Source organism: Panthera leo, chromosome B2 (assembly GCF_018350215.1).
Source record: "Panthera leo isolate Ple1 chromosome B2, P.leo_Ple1_pat1.1, whole genome shotgun sequence".
NCBI classification, from domain to species: Eukaryota; Metazoa; Chordata; class Mammalia; order Carnivora; family Felidae; genus Panthera; species Panthera leo.
The window spans coordinates 89,671,616-89,690,559 of NC_056683.1; the positions used below are offsets into that span (position 1 = coordinate 89,671,616).

General features: G+C 38.6%; 1 long non-coding RNA gene across 5 annotated transcripts in view; it reads left to right on the forward strand.

The window, feature by feature from the left end:
- LOC122220212 overlaps positions 1 to 8,475 on the forward strand; it is an 84,197-nt gene extending 75,722 nt beyond the window's left edge. For all 5 annotated transcript variants that reach the window (XR_006202726.1, XR_006202727.1, XR_006202734.1 and 2 more), the window contains one exon: positions 8,243 to 8,475. This is a non-coding gene — a long non-coding RNA (uncharacterized LOC122220212). The remainder of the gene's footprint in view (positions 1 to 8,242) is intronic.
- Positions 8,476 to 18,944: the final 10,469 nt, after the last annotated feature.

Consider the following 18,944-nt stretch of genomic DNA (forward strand, 5'->3'; position numbering starts at 1 on the left):
GCATACTGTAAGGACAATTTTGCTACATTTCTGCTCCTCAGAAACATTTCATCAGTCAAGTCCATGAGCAACTGCCACTGTCCTCCAACTGCAACCCATATTTTATACAGATAATTCAAAGTAAGGGAGACTAGTTGCATCATCAATTTACCTACTCACAAAACAAAGTGTGAAAGTCAAATGTGACATATTTGTCAATATTTCACCACATAGAGATGAAAACGGAAAGGAAAGTAATAAGTGGAGGAATTTTTAGTGTGGCTACCTACAGCTGAGTATGTGTAAGGCAAGTAAACAGTGGCCCAGTATAGACACAGCTGAGGGCACTTAATTAGTGACAATTACAACATTGTTCTAAGCTGCCTGCAACCTTGCTCTTTCCCTTTAGATAAACTCTTTTAAGTAAATACAGTGTCAAGAAAATGGACAAGCCCTTTGACTTGCCAGAGAAGAATGAAAGTGGCATATTCTTTTATCAATTGAAACGTGCTTTTTTCAACTAGACTTGTTAAGGGAAATTAGACTTAACGTTTACTAAAAATCCATACAGCTTACAATCTACACATTATTTACACTACTTAGTGTTAAATGTGCAGCAAATAGTCTTTCCGCAAAGAAATTATACTAATAATTATCACATAGAAAATCTTATGGTTAGAGCCTTTCAGAAAATAAATACCTATAAATACAATTTGAGAAATAGTTTCCTGATTCACTGATGTTTAATAATTTATAAGGGAATAAACAATCTGATGCTTTGCTAATTATCATCTGAAGTGAGAACGATGTCCAGGAAATGTTTTGACCAGAGCATGGTGAAATTGATATACATCACCCTAACACATGCTGAACTAAGGTCTGGCTCACATGGATATGATCTCATGTAGAGATCATAACAGGTTATGCATGCATTTCCATTTAAGGCAGTATTCATCTCTAATATGAAAAAAGGTATGTTTAAAAATAATATTAATGGCCAATTAAAGTTATGGGCAGGAAAGGGTATCTAAATAATGTGGAAATAGGGCAGTCAGATTTCACAGGCTTTACAAAGAAACTTCAAACATTAGTCCAAGGAGATATCTATCTGTCTATCATCTATCTATCTATCTATCTAATCTATATCAGCTTTTAGCATACCTTTAAATACAAAACAATAATAAATATGCATTTTTAATTACAGGTGACAGAGAAAAGAAACATTAAAATCATAGCTAATTATCTTTAAAAACTGTACTTTTCCTATTCTGCCAACTCCAAAGGTTTAAATCAGTATAGAGGCTATTCTCAAGAAACTGAGAGAGAGGCCATAGGGATTTTAGTTTGCATTTACTGCTTCACAGTAGCCAAAAAATAAATGTTAGCATTTGCTATTTCATAACATCCCGATAACTCTTTCAAAGACATATATGTGGTTGTTGTTCTTGTATTGAGATTGGCATGGGAGGATGCATTTGTTCAGTGCCATTTACCTGTTCTCACCTGGTTCTTTTGAGACCAATGGCACAGGAAGGGCTCTCATACTGACCCCTCTACAAAGTATTCTAGCCAACTTTGGTAACCAGTCTCAATCAATCCACCAACATTCAACAATTCCTTATTTTGCCTTTAGCAAGACATTTTATGTGTGGTTGTATGGGTTTTTCAATGAAAAAAAGAAAAAAAGCCTTCTTATCCGAGAAAGCACTCTGCACCTGGGGTTCTTGAGTATCCTTACAAAATACATACTGCACTGCATTCACCAAGGATGGCTAAAAGTGTGAACTGAATGGGGAGTTTAGGGGAGACAACTTCTATTTTATGGACACATGTTTGCCTTTCCCCACGCTGGCCCTCTGTCAGTGTGCCTCCCTCTCCTCCCCTCCTTCCTTCTCAGCTGCCCTTTGAAACACCTCTCCAATGTCCTCTTCCCTGAGAAGGCTGTCTAGACCAGCCTCAGGGAGAGTTTCGTGCTGCCTGCTCTAAGCTGTCGTGGTGCCTCTTACACACCTCGAATTAAGCCCTTAGCATACTGGATTGTAATTCTAATTGTTGAATCATTAGAGTTGAGGTGTCGCTACCATCTCTGTATCTGCAGCACTTTATCTGCAGCAAGATATTTTTATTAAATGAGTGAACATGTGATGAAAGTCCCTTAGAAGGCATTCCAGATATTTGGATCCCTATAAATCCAAAGATATTCATACTCTAGTTGCTACTATGATCCTTGATTGTTCTGTTTTGGAACGGGGTTTCAAGCAGTTTCAGGTTAGTAGAACGAGACCCCATTTTCCTGATACCACTGCCCCATAGGGCCAAATCATTTCATAAGACAATAATCAAGGAAGATGTAAATGGGTTGTGGCACAGTCCTTAGCTGACTAGCCCTGAGCAAGTAATTTAATCTCTTTAAGCCTTTTTCCCACCTGTGAAATGGAGATAAATAACTGTGACCTACTTCATCCAACTATACGGATAAGTGCGAGAGTATTTGTAAAGTTGAGCACAGTCCATGACATATTACAAATGCTTACCGCATGTAGCTATTAATAATAATATCATTATTATTGATTAAAGGCAATCCATAACTTCTGGTATACTTTGGAAAAGTCTCAAATGAATAACTTTATTAATTCTCTCATTCAACAAACATTTATTTACAACTGAGTAAATAACTTTTTAGCTATTCAACCTCTCTTCTGGGAAACTAGTGCATACTAGGGGCTGTATGGAATAAGACGTTGTATCAGACCTAAGTGAGTTTATAACCGTCACTCAGATGGTGAGTTTATAACCAAGAAATTGGATAAGAAAAGCATATATATATATATGCTTTGGATATATATATCCATATATATATATATATGCTTTGGATATATATATCCATATATATATATATATATATATATATATATAACTGTCATACAAGGAAGAAGGCAAAACATACCATGTGACTGATGAGAACAATGCCATCACTCCTGAAGCCAGCAGTGCTGTCAAGAAATGAGGGTCAGGCATTTTCTTCTCCTTCACCACTTGCATCAACACGACCCGTAGGTCACCTGCAGGATGGAGGATGGAAGCGGGAGCTCCTCCAGTCCTCTGCCTCCTGTAGAGATAAAAAGAGCCACAAACACTGCGCAAAGACCCTGACTGATGCAAGTCTTGTCTTTGTTGCTTTCCCAGGAAGTGTGATGTGTGTTCAATGGATCTGCTTTTATTGTTGGTGTAAGTCATTGGATGGGAGGGAGTAGGGAATGTTTGACCTATTAAAACAATAAGGATACAAGTTAATTTCTTCCCAAATGATGTCAAAGCTTCTTTTATTTAATTTGGCACACGTCCTGAGGTCACACCAGGCACACACAAGACTTGACAATAAATGCTTTGCTGGTGGTGATGACTTCCTTCTGGTCTCACAGAGCAAACGCATTAAAACCCAAGAAAAACTCTAGGACTCCGCTTATTTTTATGGAACTATATTTTTAAGATCCAATCCAAGTGGTCATTAAATGAGGTCAGAGAATAATTGAAATGACCTTAACCTAGAATTTTATTGCCCTACTAACATATTAAAAAATGAACATCAAGAGAAACTCCTTCCCACCAGTTATTACCTTGAAATTATGATCAGCTCACAAGAAAGGGGCCCTCCCAATAAAGCTACGTTAACTCTTTGTTAACAGCACAGTCGCACTACCCGTGAGGTTTTCTTACTTATGAGGAGCACTGAATACATTTCTCTAAGACCTGACTCTGCCCCTAAGTTCCTGGTGCCCTGAGGCTCCACATGATTCCACAGCTCTATCATGAGCAGGTCAGAGAATGAATCTTTCCTTCGTGGGCTTGTTTGCCTAAATACGCACTACTTGCTCGATTTTCTGTCTCCTCTAGCTTAAACCATGGCAACACCACATCTGGCAGGTGGCTCTTGAACTGTTCTAGCAGAGCAATGTTAAGAGTTGTGGTTATTCACATTCCTCACGACCAGCAGAGGGAGCGAAAGTGCACAGCAACTCAACTTTAATGAAATAATATCTTTAAGTTCTATTTCATCAACATAAAATCTGCCGGTATGTCTGGGTGAAGAAATATGGCAAGCGTGATATATTTGCTTGCTGTCTGTTAATGTTTCTACATGGGAGGCCACTAAAAATCCACGGGGGAAAGAAAGTCCACCTGCCCACAATATTCTACTGTACAAAAATGAAGGAGGAACCAAAGAATCCTGTGGCTATAGGGAAGTGGCAGAGAGGTATCAGTGTCCTGGTTGGGAATGGAACTCACATCTCCTAATTGGACCCCTGGTTTATGATTTCACTCATCCCCATGAAGGTAGATTTAGGGATAACTGATAAGCTTTCAAACAGAATAAAACCAGATTAACCAGCCATGGTCTCCACTGCCCCCCCCTCCCTAATTTTTCTCTCCAGCTAAGTTGTCCCTCGCCACCAGCCCACCTGCTGCTTTCCATGAGAGAACATATTCTTCCATCTTAGGGTGAAAGCTGAAGCCTTTCAAATGCACTATACCACATAAGCATTACTCTTCTGTCCTCCGTATCTCTGCTTCTCAGTCTACTCCAGCCCCACTGCCCCCCACCCCCAGTGCCGTTCCTCACACACATCAGGTTTCTCCCATCACAAGCTCTTTGCACTTGCTGTTCCCTCTACCTAGAACATTACTCTCTGAGAGAGCTGCCAGGCTCCCTCCCTCTTCTTCCATTTGCCTCACAGATTGCAACTTCCTTGACCTTATTTTAATTGCAAACCATCCCCTTTCCACTTTCCCGCCTGCTTTATTTTCCCCATCTGACATACTATGTTGTAGGACTTACTATCCACTTGTTTACTGTCCTCACAGTACAGGGATTTCTGTCATTTTGTTCACTGCTGTTGAGTGAATGAGCAAATGTGTGAATGAATGAATAAAAGAGTAAGTGAGCCTTAAATTTAGTTACATATGCAGCATTCAAAGCAAAGAAATGCAAGTTTCCTCTAACGAAAGTGACATTAAATACACATCGTGGTTCTTCCAGTCTTACCTAAAAATAATTTGCTTCCATCAGTGCTTCAAGGTCACTGTATTGATTGAGGCTCCTACTGTTTGACTCTGAGAGCAAGTGTGTTCATAACTTTATCATATTGCCACAAGTATTACTTCCTTTGTAAGATAATGCTCCAGTCACCTCCTTCTACCATGATGTCTAATTACCTCTCTTGGGGTCTCACATTCCTTTGTGAAAAGCTAACATTAGCTGATATATAACACTCATCATAGTCTTTGCATGTTTGGTATGTGTGACCAAATGCCCTTTAATATGTTCCATACTAATATTATATGAATATTAGTGAATAGCATACATTTCTATGGGACCTCTTAAGTAAATATGTATTTAGTTGGTTATGTTTTATGCATATTTAGAATTTGTTTGCATTATCCAACTTCACATGTATTATTTACCTGGTGGGAATATTTAGCTTTCGTTCACTCTATTTTATCCTATGGATAAATTCACATATGTTTTACAATATGCATAGCATTTCCACTAAATCATCCTGATGTCTGGTATATTTATCACTTTTTATGAGGTGCTTATCTACACTGAGGCATTTACTTAATCACTCGTTCTTTGTTTATTTCCTTTTTGCCTTTCCTCACTGAAAACAAGTATCTGTTGGGGGGAAAAAAAAAAAAAGATGTGTGAGAGTCTCCAGGAAAGCAAGCTCTACAAAGAGACATAGCAGATTATTCCTGAAGAAAAATTCATGTGTTAAAAATCAGTAAAGCATAATTAATTTCTCAAAAGTTTTCTGTTTTCCTTTACAGCTTATAAAAAGAAAACTCTCATATTATGGTCACAGGGAAATCTAAATGCATAATCTTCATTATTTTATTCTCAGTTTTAATTGAAGCAATTAAAGTTGTTAAGTGTTTAATTGCTTCCTATTTCACACTTAAAAATCTGGTCATTTATTTTTAAAGTTAAGTCGGAAGGACTAAAATTGGCAATAATTTAGAAGCTAAAGGAGGTGGATGAATAATTTGGTTGTATTTTCCTGTTCAATCAGCATCTCATGGGAGTTTAGAAATAATTCTATTTATCTTTCTTATGTGAGGCTAACATAGTTGACCTACCGCAAGCCATTATATCCAACTAGTTTGCTGATTTGTTTGCAGACTATTTGATTATGTTCTTATTTTTTTCATTAAAATTTTTATGAAAGCTAAGTGGCAATTTCATGTTGGAGAAATAAAGCGGTGAAAATCACTATCATATATCCATCATTAAACCAGAGCACTTGCGACATCGTGCTCCAGTATTATCACAGCTTAGTGCACCAATGCTTCCAACTTGTGTAAAAATCTTTTAAGAGGCATTTTGGACGGGAGTTTCTCTACTATGTCTACACTAAAGGAATGCACGTGATTGCTGTTAAAATTGCAGAACACTTTTATATCTGTTGGAAATCTAAAGAGATTCATTTTTATGGATTCTCTGTCTTAGAAGACGGACATTTAGGATGTTTAAATTTCATTTTGAAATATCTGTTGCCCACAAGAAGTTGCCAAAATAGAGAGGCCCTGTGTATGCTTTGCCCAGCTTCTCCCATGGAAAAAACTTGTATAATTGCACCACTTTAATGGATTTTTAAAGTGAAAAGACTTTTGACCAGCCGGTGACTTCTGAGGCAGGACCCTTACAAAGACACAAAATCCAGCCCCACTGCTTGTCTCTAAGAAGCAGAAACCAAATGTCGTGATTCTTTGGGTAGCCTCAGAATTTCGGCTACAATGTTCTGTATTTCCATCTGGCTTCCTCAAATGAGTTCGGCCCATAATTTGACACATTAGCCAAAGAGAAAGGCAGGAACAAACAAGCAGTGGTGATTAAATATCTCTTCGCTTTACTCCTGGAGAGATGTTAATGAGAACTGTGATTTCTGAGGCTTATCAAGGACATTAATTTGTGAATTTCTGGGTACTTTAGAATGGTCATAAGCGTGAGGACAAAGTCTGTCGCATATCTGCCCATCATGAAACTATTCTTCTGAATTTTATAGTCTAGTATTTATGTAGCCATTTCTCTAGTGAAGACTGAAGATTTTTTTAGTCGACTCTTCTTTTTCTTAGATAGAATAGAGAGTTACTTTATCTGAAAAGATGGGTTCTGCCTTGTCTGATGAACTGCTGGGGAAAAGTGAAGTTGATTCAGAAGTAACCTTGCTGCCCTCTTTTATTTTTTCTTTTTGGTTCTGAGTCCAAGAACCTTTAACCTTTCTGTCTTGGAATGAATTTGGCCTGTCTCATTCTGTGTATAATCTCCTGGGTAGCTCACTTTTGGGTTCAGTATAGGACATAATACCAAAACTTTGTGACTGGAGCAATTAAAAACAAGGTAACCTCAAGGAAATAGAAATTAAAACACATTCATTGAATATCCACCACAATGGTTAAAAATGAAAACAAACAGAAAATGCCAAATATTGGGAGGAGGTAGAGGAACTAAAATGCTCGTGTGTTACTGGTGTGAGTGTAAATACTTATAACCACTCTGGAAACTGGCTCATCTGCTAAATCTGAACATATGCACACCCTATGACCCAGAAATCCTGCTCTTAGCTCTATCTCCAGCAGGAATGTATGTGTGTATGTGCATACTTTCATCAAAAGAGATGTACTAGAATGTTTATAACAGACTATTCAGAATAGCCCCCCACCCCCTTCTCCAAGGAAGGAAACTATTCAATTGCCTGTCAGCAGCAGAATGAATGAGATGTGCTGTGTTCATCAACGGAACACTGCACAGCAGCAAGAAGGAACAAACATAATACATGACAAATGTGAATGAATCTCATAAACGTGATAGAGAATGAAAGAAGCCAGACACCAAATAATACATCCTGCATAATTCCATTTATTTAAAGTATAAAACTAAGCAAAACAGGAGAGTGGTTACCCTTGGTGAGGAGGGTTAGTGACAGGAAGGGGCCATAAGAACTTCCGGGACACTGGTCATGCATGCTCTGTTTCCAGGCATGGTATAGGGGTGCTCTGTCTGTAAAAGTTGATCTTCTTATACACATGACTTAGGACTTTCTCTGATAATATTACCCTTGAGTAAAAGGTTAAGAACAAAAATGAGGTATAGTCTCCTGCTGGCTTTCTCTGTCTTCTAGCCCTCCTTCAGACTGGGTCCTAGTCTTCTCCAACTTCCTTTATACTTGGACCTGGCGCTACTCAGTGTGTGTTCTCTTTCCAGGTGGTACTTGCCTGCTCAGCATGGCCATCTCTGTCCCAGGAAGAGGGCAGTGCCATTGGGAAAGGAGAAAGGAGAGCCACGACCAAGTGTGAAGGTCTCCCCAGCCCTCCAAAGGGTTAATGGGACCTGACAAAGGAAACAGAAAGGTCCTTGTGTGTGTAGGATTTAAATTATGATTTGTGAGGATCTGCTTCAAAATGAAATTTCCCCCAGTGAAAGTTAAAAGGATAAAAATAATCTTTACTTAAAAAAATCATTTATAGTCTTCTTAAAATACTTATGTCAACTCTTTTACCACTTCAGGAATACCATCTCCTCCTCATTTTCTTCTCTATTGATTGATTGATTTGAGAGAGAGATAGCATGTGAGTGTGGGAGAGGGCCAGAGGGAGAGACAGAGAATCCCAAACAGGCTCGCACTCAGTGCAGAGACTGATGAGGGGCTTGATCTCATGACCCTGGGATCATGACCTGAGCTGAAATCAAGAGGTGGACACTCAACTGACTGTCATACAGGTGCCCCTCTCCTCTTTGTAAAAATTGTTATTTGGGAACACCTGGGTGGCTCAGTCGGTTAAGCATCGGACTCTTGATCTCAGCTCAGGTCACGATCTCACAGTTCATGAATTCAAGCCTCACATCAGGTTCTGCACTGATAGCATGGAGCCTGCTGGAGATTCTGTCTCTCCTTCTCACTACTGCTCTCCTGTTTGTGCTCTTTCTCAAAAATAAAAAATAAATAAACTAAAAAATTGTTATTTTAAAAGTGATTTTTCTCCACTTCTTTTCAGGCATAACAATTTTAATTAGTGTCCCATTTTCCTTTAAAAGTGGTGACTACAGATAGGACAGGAAATGATTTTGCCCTTGTGGTGCACAATAGTGTGGCTTGTAAAGAATTATCCAATATCATTAGCCTGGGAGAGGTTCCCTCTCTTCTAATTTTGTGCCAGTTCTATATTTTTTTTCTGTGACCTTGGTCCTAACAGCAACTTAGAATACATATTCTTTCAATACTTCTTTATTGCACACCCTCTTGGTGTCAGGCACCATTATAGGCACTGAGGACATAATGATGACAAAACAGATAATTAAATGGATAATATAGCTCACTGTAGCTGAGAGCTTCCCATAAATAACAAGAAGCAAGATACTATCAGAAAGAAATTTGGATCATGAAGAAAATAAATCAGAATGACAACAAAGAGCACATGGAGGCAGGGGACCAGAGACTCCTTTAGCTGGATTGGATGCAGAGGGAAGGCCTCCTCGAGCAGGTAATGTCTGAGCTGAGTCCTAGGTGACAAGAAACAACAGCCATGAGAAGACTGTATGTACCTGAGATAGCATCAGACACAGGCTGCAAAGAACATCAATTACCTGCCTTCTTCAGACCAGCTATATATGTAAATATATATGTCAAATATATAAATCATTGAAAAATACTTCTGAGAGGCCAACATTTAAGATGGTGAGTTGAATTGAAGGAAAATATAGGGGTGAATAAAATATGAGATTGCAACAGAGTTAAAATAGCCTTATGTGATTAACACTCTGTTCCTATATTAAATGAAGAAAAAAATATTTCCATTTATAAGTATTAGGGACATATACATAAATCCATAGAAAGTTACAAGCTATCGATCTAGTAACTAAAGAAAATTATTTTTTTTTGAGTATATTTCCCATGCTGCACTTTTCATCTCTGTGACTTATTTACTTTGTACCTTCTAATCCCTTTCACCTATTTCACCCATCCCCCACCCCATGTCCTTCCCCTCTGGCAACCTCTGGTTTGTTCTCTGTATTTATGCGTCTGTTTCTTCGGTTGTTTGTTCATTTGTTTTGTTTTTTTAGATTCCACATATAAGTGAAATCATATGGTATTTTCTTCCTAAGGAGAACTCTTGAAAACTGTCTTTGGATAATAACACAAAATCATGAATTGGTAATTTTTAAAATTCCAATAAGTGCTAACTCAGCAGACCTACATGTTGGATTTGGTAATCAAACTAAATACTACTATTTCTGGATGTAAGACGTAATTGGTCAATTGCTTTGAAAATTTAGGCCTTATGATTTATTAAAAATCACTAGGAAACGGATGATGAAAAACGAATGAAGTTTCTGAAAATGTTTTTCATTTTTCTGAAAAATACTTTCATTATCATTATCTTTAGCAAATTTAATCTAAAAATCACCTACTTTTTCTGAGCTTTGAGTCAAAAATAATAAAACACTGTAGAATCTGGGAGAATTTCTGTATTGGCCAAGAGAATTTTGAAGCAGTGAAGTCTGATAAGAAAGGAAGTGAGGGGTGAGCGAAGGTCTCCAGCCAAATGGGACAGAAGAAAGAACCCAACTAGTTGTGACAAATAGAGAGAGAGCAGCTGCTGACCAGCTTTGTGACCTTATTTATTACCTGAGGAGGAGAGCTGGCCAATGACAGAAAGGAGGAAAACCATATCCTCCCTTGGGGACAAGGTATAAAGATCAAGGGATCTGTGAAGTCTTGCATGTCCCGCAATGATGATGACGGTAATAATGACCACAGCAGTCCCTAGAGTGTGACACCAAAGTGAAGGGGAGGAAAAACATACCCACAAGGAAATGAGCATTTTGCAGCAGATGGAAAGCCTTCATTTGATTTCAAGTTCTTTTGACAGGAAACCCATGCTTCTCCTAGATTACAACGGTGTCCCTTCCCATCATATCCCTTGGTTAGAACAAAAGTTAGGGGATGTGCATGGGATTTTCTTTAAGATTCTTTTTACTGGAGATGATGGGGAGGGGGCACCCATACACTGGCAGCTCTTCCCTTCCCTCTGTGAAAATATACCATATCCCTATATTAAGAAAAGAAAAGCATAGGGGAGAAGAGAGTTTGGCAGATGTTACCATAATGCAAAAATTATACTGAGTAAAAGGAAAGTCCACTCTTGGGGTACGCTCTCTCTCAACTCCATAAGGTGTCAGACGAAAAGATATTCTGACTGTTAACTCAGACTTACATTCTGTTTTTCCTTGTCATCTTCTCCATCACTTCTCAATCATGAATTAATCATAGCATTGGCCACATTTTACCGTGTTTTGAATACATTTTCATGGATCTCTCTATCCATTTGAATAAATATTCTCTGATATATATCATATCACAAAGAAAGGACTTTCTAAACTGTAAAATCTTAAGCAGAAGATGAAAAAAAGCACATGGAGAATTTGGGGTCCAGGAGTAAGGCTATTATTGTACATTCTTCTAAAGGAAGCTGAAGCATACACATCCAAAGATAGATTTGGGTTTCATTCTTTTTGATTATTGCAAAAAAAATTGTGAAACTGGGTAAAAGTTTGTCTTTTATTTTGGAAGCAATAATACTCATAAAAAATACTAAGTGTGGGCTACAAAAGGCCACCCATGCACTGATGTGTCAAATGAAGTGAGGACCCCACAAGAAGGTAGAAACTCTGCACACTGAAACCCCACCTCAAAAAAGAGGATAAATGATAGCTGCTTAAAAAAACTCTTTTGCCTGCAAGGTTTTCAGGACCCAAGACACTACTGAAATAAAGAGTTTACGAAAGCAGTCAGAGCCAATGTTATATTGCACATAGCAGCTGCCACTGAGTCTCTGCTTATGGAAGGTGTGAAAGCGATGCTCACACATTGGTACCCACAGCCATAGCCTCCCTAGAGGACAGCGGTTGGCAGCAAGAGTCATCTGTGCAAAGAAGTGACTCACACTGAACCGAAGCAGTCAGCCAGGGCAGGGAGCCATGACTCATCACCGGGACCTCTCAGCTGCCCCAATCTCCTTCTTCCCCTCCCAAGGCAAACCATTTGGAAAAGACTGGATGTTTTCTCAGTATGAATTAAACTCAAAAGATAGATATTTATTTTTATTTCTATCATTCAGTCCACTTACGCTTAAGAGACTGTTATTTTGGATGCCACATTGCTGAAGCAACTAAAATTCCCAAGCAGAAAATATCTGGAAATAAGACATAATTCTGCTTAAGCACCATTCCATTTGGATACTAGTCAGATTTTGCTGTGTTCTCTGCAATAACATTGGATTTGAGAAGTCAGAAAACATAGGTTTATTTTAGGATCATGTATTAAACATATGACCTTCATCAAATCATTTAACCCGCCTCTGTTTCCTGATTTGTAATACAGGAATCATTGCATTTGCCCTGCTTACCTAACAGGGCTGCTATGGGTATAGTATTGAATAATCACTTGCCATTAAATCACTTGTCATTAATAAAATACTATTTAAATCCAAGGCTGTTTTCTCAAAGTAAGTTCTCAGCTCAGACCTCAGTCTTGCCAATAACTTCTTGGACCTTTTCTTTCACCCAGGCTGGCATGGATCCTTCCTTCTTCAGCAGCACCATGCCGAATGGAGCTGTGCACATAAGCCACTCAGCTGGAGGTTACATCTCTGGCCTCCATACTGTGCCTGTGGAACAAAGTTCTGACCAATGATATGTGATCCCAATGCTTGGAGCCACTTTCTGGTTGTTTAAAGGTGGCTTATGTCCTCCCCTCCCCCAGCCCCTCACCTCTTGCTCTCTGGATTTTAGTCATTATAGAGATGAAATGGCCATCTCAAACCACAAAAAGAGAAGCAACATGTGAGACTGGCAAGCAGTGGGATGGAAAGAGCTCCAGTCTTAAACCCTGTGGAGCTGCCATAGCAGCCCCAGGCTATCGATGCTCAGACTATTAAGTAAGAGACAATAAACCAGTTGGCTTAAGTTGCTGTTGTTCTGGAATTTGTTACAGCAATATCCTAATGGATACATTCTAATTAATTTTAATTGATTTTATGCCCAGCTCTACTGTAGCACTTATCACTGCATAAGAAGTGGGGAAGGAAGGTTCATTTAACAATAGGGGAAGGATGGTGTATCTATCCAATGGACTATTATTCTAGCATTTAAATCTAACAGTAGAGGAGCTCTTCTGATCCTAAAGCCAGTCCCTGTACTTGCACTTTGGATTTGATCTTTTCTAACCCCTCAGAAATTTACATTACCAATTATACCCTCTCTCATAAATTCAACCATTTTTTTTCAGAGAAGTCCTTTTCTCGGCATCTTTTTTAGAAAAATATTCCCAGATTCCCAACCATACATTTCTTCACTTGTAAAATAGGGTAAATTAAAGAATTACTGCTGAAAAATGTTCTTAAAGAATATTTTTCTCTGTCTCATTTGGTGGAATGATGGGTGATTGTGTTCAATACTGGCCACATCTTTTGAGTCTCTTGTGGGCTCAATCCTTAGAACCACACTTTGGGTGATCTCATCTAGTCTTCTGTGCCTTTAAATAACATTTAAATGGTGATGATTCCCAAGTCTATATATCCAGTTCCAGCCTCCCTGTTTAGTTCTGGAAGTGTGTATACAGTTGCCCACTTGACAGCTTTTGACTGGTGTTCCAGACTTCTGAAATTTAACGTGTCCCAAACTGAACTCTTCATCTTCTTCCCCAAACCTGCTTTTCTTGCAGTATAACAACTCCATCCTTCCAGTCGATGTAGTGAAAAATCCCAGCCTTATGTTTTGATCACTTCTCATGCTTTCGTCACTGTTGACTTGGCCCAAGCTGGTCTTATCTCTTGCCACATTATTGCAGTGATCTTTTAACTTGTCTCCCTGTTTCTGCACTCTTGCACCTATCCACCCCCTTCAATCTAGTCTCCACACAGCAGCCACACCAAAACAAAATTAATATCATGACATTTCTCTGCTCAAAATCTTTCAATGGCTTCTATCTCATGTGGAATAAAATCTAAAATCTTTCTCTACAAGGCTCTATGTGATAAGGGGCTATTGGACACTTTGATTTTATCTGTCACTTACTCTGCTTTGGTCACTCTGAATTTCTTGCTATTCTTTGAACACAAAACCATTATGCTCCTGCTTCTAGATCTTTGCATTTGCGATTTCCATTTCCCAGAATCTTCTGCCGGATGTTGGCATGGCTTACATCTTCACTTCCTTCAGAGCTTTGCTGAACCCCATATAAAATATCACACATATATCCACCCACATATCCCCATTACTCTCTGGTACACACCTTCATTTGTTTCATAACATGTGTCGCTATCTGACATATTCTCTGTATTAATTTATTTGTAGATTTATTGCTTGTCTTCTCTCCATGACAGCAAGGTCTTTCTTTGCTTTCCTTTTCCCTGCTATCTCTTCAATTTCCAGAATAACCCAGCACATAAATTTTCTTGGGTGAATGAACAAATTAGTGCATTTCTATTTCAAGGATCTTCTATATATTTTCTCATTTGGCAGTCTGTTTTACACTTAATTATCTTAATATGTGAATATATTCATCTTATTTCTAACTATAGCAGACTGAGAAAACAATCCCTTAAAATAGTGTTAGAATTCCTTTGAAGGATGTGAGTGCTTTGGAAAACAATATTTTATAAACTGATTGAATTGAAAAGTATAACCATGTCAGCAAGAGCTGGCAGAAGACAAACAACAAAAGGATTAAACTGCTCTGCATTTGAAATTTGGAGCAATGGAAAGACAGAAAAATAGGAGAAGAGGGGAGAGTATAAATAAGAGACAAGCAAGCAAATAGGCAGGGCACGGCAAAGGGTTTATGACATCTAAATGTTAAGGTGAAGTTGTTTGAGTTTCTGTTATATAAGCCACTCTCTTTCTGCCCCAAATCTTCAATAAAGTCTGCTAATTCCAAAAGGGTCTTTTGTCAGTAGATGGTATATGCGGTGTGTGCACGTGCACGTGTATGGAAACAAGGAAACGAACTGCATTCTGTGTTTGGGCCAATGTAACACCAGGGTGGAAAGTATAGAAAAACAGCACGTGGTAGATCAATGAGAATGCAGTGGAGGCAGGGGGCACCTGGGTGGCTCAGTCAGACTCATGATCTCAGGTCATGATCTCAAGGTTTGTCCTGAGGGGTTTGTGAATTCAAGACCCGTGTTGGGCTCTGTGTTGACAGCGCAGAGCCTGGAATCCACTTCAAGTCCTGTGTCCCCCTCTCTCTCTGTCCCACCCCCAGTCATGCTTGCTCTCTCTCTCTCTCTCTCTCTCTCAAAAATAAACATTAAAAAAAAAAAGAATGCAGTGGAGGCAGGACTAAGCACCAAAGGTGACCCTGTGTGAGTGAGCCCTACTCCAGTTGACAAGCACCTTTATGAGGATATTGGGCTCTGAGTCAGTCTTCCATTGTACTGACAGAGTAGAGAGGCCTCAATGGTCCTCTGTGTTCCTTGACCAAACTTTCCTTGCATATAAAGCCTCTTTCAATGCAAACCTTTACAGAAATGTGACTTGAAGACAGATATTATCTTTTCAGACAGAAACAAAAACAAAATAAAAAAAAAGCAAAACAATGTCATTATTGTCATCTAGAAAGTTATTTATTCCTTTTAGTTAAAGAAAGGTTTTTTTCCCCTTCTATATTTGTTTCTATGCCTTCAGGTTCCTTTTATTTTCCTTAAAAAGAGAAGAAAGCCAGAGTTAATGTGGCAAAGCAGGTCTAAAACTGAGTACATGAAGAATGTTCCTCATTGTCTACATATATTCTTTCTGTGTAAATGCCAATAGAGAAATGTATGCATATTAGGAATGGACTTACTTGGACAGTTCACATAAAAATTTTACTACTAGTCTGATTATTAGACTTTCTTCTAATTATAAGTTCAAAGAATTATTTGTGTAAAAATAGAAAGTTGAAACATTATTTTTGCTACCGACTCCATAGCAACTTTTCCTCACCAGTAGCTTCATGTCAACTGCATAGGATTTTTATGGGTAATTCAAACCTCACTGCAAAAAGCTCTAAGCTACTGTCCAAAGACCTTTTGTAGAAATATGACAGGAAACATTATTTGAAACAAGCATGCCATTATCTGGATTTCAAAAATGTATTTTAAAACAATAGATTTTGATGTAAAACAATTTGATACCTTAATAGGTTTAAAGTCATAATTGAATACATTTAACATATCACACATCTCAGAATTATCCAGCTGTGATACACTATGATTATGCTATTGTTTAAAAATATGTAATATAACTTGTAGATCTAAGATGGTGGCCTACAGGAGAGCCCCTGACCTTGGAACTGATCATGCAGTTGGTCGGCTGCTCCACTGACCTTAGAAGAGTGACTAATTAATGATACAAATATCAGAGCTTCAGAAGGATTTGCTGCTTCAACTATCCTGGGTTCTGGCAAGCTGGATTTGTGCCCTATTGGAGCCACGGCCACCTGTGCTGTTTCCTCTAGCATTTTGGAAATAAAATGGAAATGGAGTCTGAGGAAGGAATGCTTGGCTCAAATAACAGCTCTTACCTTCATCAACACAGGTGAGAGATCTTCCCTAGTCCCTTTGTTGTAATCATTCATTTCCATGATGACTGGTCCTCCACTGCCACCATCATCCCTTCTCTTTCATTCTCTTTTACATGACCCACTAATTCAAGAAATAAAACATTTAGAACAGTGCCATAATCGCCACTTTCATCAAACTTTTCATTTCATGCAATGCTACCCATTAGTATCCTCTAAACCAAAGAAAAGTGACAATTTGGATTATTCCAACAGCATCTAGATTTTTCTCATTTGTCTTTATTCTGTACTTGGATTCTTCCCTGATCTGTTGTCTGATGTTGGACTGCCCACCAAATAAGGTCAGTTTCAATCACCAAATTATGTTATATGGTCATGGAAATTAGCACACTTGTTTTCACAGACAGACTGCTAAGTGTTTAAATCTTAATTTTGCTAAATTGTATCTTTTTAATTAATGATTCGTGATTTGTTTTAAGTTAAATTGAACGAGGAAATGCAAGTGTCTTTCACTTTGTGTTACCATCTGGAAGTCATTTTGTCTATAACAAAGAGAAAGACAAACAGAGAAAACGTACATTCTTCATTCTTTTGCCCATTATTTGGGGGGGGGCAAGAACTTTGCTTATTATTAGCTTTATTATTCCCAAATACAAATACATTTAACCCCTCAAATAGAAATTAGTAGTGGCAAAAATCTTCATAATCCACAGACTCTGAAAACTTTCTAATTGTAAGTGCAAAGAAAAACTTTGTGAAACAGTATTACTTTTGCTGCCCAAATTTAATTCTTTCGGAGACACAAAGGGAGGACCCATCACACCCCTAAAAATGGTCAGTTTATTTTTGAAATGTTTTTAAATGATGAGAGAGGAGTATATATTTAAAAGTGGAGTACTGAATTCACACAGAGAGGAGGGTAATTGTAGCAACCCTGGAGATATTTGTGCTTTGAAGCAGTGTTGTGGGGGCGGGGCGGGCAGTTGTCTTCTGAAAATATGCAGTGGAGTTTGCCAGAATATACCAAGATGGGGAATAAAATTAAGAAATGGCACAATAATAATGATTTTCAAAACTTGTAATAATTTCCATGCTTGTCAGTCCCACAAGTGAAATCACTAAGGCTTCAGACCTCCCATGCCTGCCTTTCTTGTGAGTAACTCCCTCCCTTAGATGCTTCGGGGACTTATGGTGTGGCTTTCCTGGCCATCACCTCTTCATCAACATCCTGTTCATCTTGTGACATTGCCCTTTGGTCATTGATAATTTTAATCCATCTCTCTAGGAATGGTCCTAGAGACCTTTCCTTTCTGTTGGGCATCATGCTGAGGTGGGGACAGGGCCTTTCCCTACCCAGCAGTGAAATTTTCTTGACCAGAGAACATGCAGAAGCTGAGAGCCTTCAGTTTCATAGAGTCCCCAGCATTAAAACTTTTTTTATTCTATTTTTTTATAGCAAATAATTTGCCTAAGAAATTTATACAGTTTTCTGCAAGGGTTATATCAGAGTATTATTCATTCATTCATTCATTCATTCACTCATTGTTTATACATTATTTATGTAGAATCTACTATGTGCCAAGCCCTTGCTCATGCCATTGAATAGGATGAATGAACATGACCTCTCCTCTAAAGCTGATTTTCTAACAAAGAGAGGCAGATCGGAAACACATTAAATTAATTTCAGTAGTCTATGTGCAATGTAGGAAACAAATCTAAGTGTGGATGGAGATCAGTGAGAGAGGAGACCTGTGACATCTTTCCATAGGGAAGGCATTGGGCAGGGAAAGGAAGGTGGACAGGGTAGGTACACAGGGAAGGCATCTCTGAGCCCCACTAGTGCTGCAGCCTGGGGAAGGCAGGTGGCAATGCACTTGCTGTGTGTGGAAGACTGAAGGTAAATTGGTGTAGCTGGAGAATAGTGAGGCAGAGAGGGGTGCAGAATGAGGTCAGAGCGTGGGTCCAGGCAAGATCATGCAGGGCCCAGCAGGTCATGGCAGGTGGTTTGGTTTTCAGCTCTTACTTCACACTAGTGTAAAAGAAAACACATTCATCAAAATCTGTGTGTTTATATCATGAATTCATTTGAAAATAGAGTTTGCTAGTGTGACTCATGTACCATTGTGTGCTAATGCCACAGTGGAGCCAACTGTCAAACTGAGGAATGGCCACACATTAGCAACTTCTAGAAAATGTATAAGGGACTAATTCTAGACACAAACCAGCTGATACTCGTACAGAATTAAAAAAAAAAAACCAAGAGAAAAATAGAAATGAATTGTATTGGTTCTCAGTGCTTTGTTCTGACACAAAGATAACACACTTTAGTTTTTCAGGATCAAGGTT